The sequence below is a fragment of the Schistocerca cancellata genome, chromosome 2 (genome assembly GCF_023864275.1).
Source record: "Schistocerca cancellata isolate TAMUIC-IGC-003103 chromosome 2, iqSchCanc2.1, whole genome shotgun sequence".
Classification (NCBI taxonomy): Eukaryota; Metazoa; Arthropoda; class Insecta; order Orthoptera; family Acrididae; genus Schistocerca; species Schistocerca cancellata.
In genome coordinates, this window is record NC_064627.1 from 182,144,479 (window position 1) to 182,147,301 (window position 2,823).

Here is a 2,823-nt window from a genome sequence, read left to right on the forward strand (position 1 = left end):
TCTCGGCTGTCCATGGACGGACTGTTGTTCTCGGCCAACCCATCTGGATTTACTTTCAGAGGTTCTTGGAAGTCTGCGCAGATGACGTACGTTGCTGGCTACTGATGTCTTGTAACTGCACATCTCACCGATGTACCCATGCACGAGGCACCCACAAAGGGCTTAATCATAGTGCAAAACGCAATCTTAGCGAAAATTATTAACGTCATGATGAAACGAAATAATGATCCGCAAAACTGACGGAAAAATCCCTCTGTATCTGTGAATCATCGCATGTTTATTAGAAAAGATCAACAAGTTTCCGTCCGAGGGCGTTGCTGCAGCGTATATGCGACGTAGAACTACTCCGATGCAGATGTATGAGCAGCGACATGTTGTTACTACTGAGTGGCGTTTCGCATGTAGAAGGAGTGATCGCAAATGGGTGCTTTACGTAAAATTCTTCGACGAGGATGGGATTCGAACCCACACGTGCAGAGCACATTGGACTAGCAGTCCAACGCCTTAACCACTCGACCACCTCGTCTGCTAGGGATTAGTGTGTCATTCGTGTCTTTCCGACGTGCTAGCGGTAAGTGCCGAAAAGGGAACTATGATGACGATATTACAAAATGAGTCCGAATAGGACGAACATGCTGTTATTCTTTTCTTGGATGCCGAGTACAAACACCTGTAGACATGCATCGGATAATGAAGAATGTCCAAAGTGCAGCGTGCCTGTCGAAAACCACTGTTCTAGAACGGTGTGCCGAATACCGTGCTGTTCACGATTCGACGCTGATCGATTTGAGTGGCCAGCCTCATCCATTACGGTGTCTCCATCACTAGGAAACGATACCGCGTAACGCTGGAGAAATCACAGCATGTAATTCAAGCGAAACGTCCAGGAAAACTGCGACAATGGGTGCTGCTGCTTCATGATTTCGGTTTCCAATTTTGTAACGCAGAAGTTATGCGAACTCAAGTGGTAGGCGCAGTCCTTATCCCTCCCCATGAGATTATCGCATATTCGGTCCCTCAAAAGAGACCGTGAAGGGTCGACCATTCCTGTGGGACGAGAATGTACAGCAGGTAGTTACGGACTTCTTCACGCAGCAGGACATGGTGTTTTACCAACCCGACATCCCCCTTTATGGACTCTGTCGCCTGTCTTCGTGTCAAACATACACACATCAAAAAAGATTTGCGTTATCCTGGTTCCCAGAACTCCTGAAGATAGACGTTGACTATGGATACTGTATCACAGATACAGTCCCTTTGACTGTTCAGAGATGTCACTAAACTCGCCCAAAGACGTAAACAGCCATGCATGAGCAGCGCCTATTAGTCGGAGGGGTTCCGACAGCCGATCGGTTCCTGTCATTCCACTTGTGGAAGGAGGTACACGACTCGTATTGCCTGTAGTTCAACCATGCCTAGACGGTCGATACCGCGGTTCGATCTCGTCCGCATTGTTACTTTGTGCCAGGCAGGGCTCTCAACGAGCGTCCAGGCGTCTTGGAGTGAACCAAAGCTGACATGGAGGAGATACACAGACAGGAACTGTCTATTACATGCCTCTCTCAGACCGCTGAAGGGCTACTACTGTAGTGGATGACCGCTACCTACGGATTATGACTCGGAGGAACCCTGACAGCAACGGCACCATGTTGAATAATGCATTTCGTGCAGCCATAGGACGTCGTGTTACGACTCAAGCTGTGCGCAGTAGGCTACATGATGGGCAATTTCACTCCTGACGTCCATGTCGAGGTGCATCTTTGCAACCACGACATCGTGCAGCGCGGTACAGATGGTCCCAACTACATGCGGAATGGACCGCTCAGCACTGGCATCACGTCCTCTTCACCGATGTGTGTCGCATATGCCTTCATCTAGACAATTGTCGGAGACGTGTTTGGAGGCAACCTGGTCAGGCTGAACGCCTGGGTGGCAGTGGTGGTCATGGAAGGCGCCGTAACAGCTGTACGAAACGTGAATGCCATCCTCCTATCGATAGTGCAACCATATCGGCAGCATATTGGCGAGGCATTCGTCTTCATGTATGACATGTGAATAACTTCCTTCAGGATAACATCATCACTCGAATAGAGTGGCCAGCATGTTATCTAGACACGAACGTTATCGAACATGCCTGGGATAGACTGAAAAGGGCAGTTTATGGACGACATGACCCACCAACCACTCTGAGGGATATACGCCGAATCGCCGTTGAGGAGTAGGACAGTGTGGACCAACAGTGCCTTGATGAACTTTTGGATAGTATGCCACGACAAACATAGGCACACAACAATGCAAGAGGACATGCTACTGGGTGTTAGCGGTACCAGTGTGCACAGGAATGTGGCCCACCACTTCCGAAGGTCTCGCTGGATGGTGGTACAACATGCAATGTGTGGTTTTCATGAGTAATAAAAAGATCGGAAATGATTTTTATGTGGATCTCTATTGCAATTTTTTGTAATGGTTCCTGTACTCTCGGAACCGAGGTGATGCAAAACTCTTTTTGATGTGTGCATAATTAACAGTAAAAATTTACCAATCATTAACAAATTCAAGTTTCTACGTTAAGTATGGCCAGAACTCTTTCTATGGTTTAGTTACTCTAAGTATTCATTATTTAATAAATTGAAGCAGCTGAAATGGGACTTCTAATACCTCTGGCAGGATATAAAAGGACCACAAGAGAAACAATAAGAGAGGAACTCCATGTTTTTGGAATAGTGGAAAAGATCAAACAGTACAGAAAGGAATGTTGTGATCATCTACCACATATGGATCAAAGCCCGGTGCAAGGAAAACCAGTGATTACAGCCCCAAGGG

The 2,823-nt window shown here is 47.3% G+C and overlaps 1 non-coding gene across 1 annotated transcript; it reads right to left on the reverse strand.

Moving 5' to 3' along the window:
- Positions 1–444: 444 nt before the first annotated feature.
- Positions 445–526, reverse strand: Trnas-gcu (transfer RNA serine (anticodon GCU)). Its single transcript has one exon. It is a non-coding gene; the product is annotated as a tRNA-Ser (tRNA).
- Between the last annotated feature and the right edge of the window lie 2,297 nt (positions 527–2,823).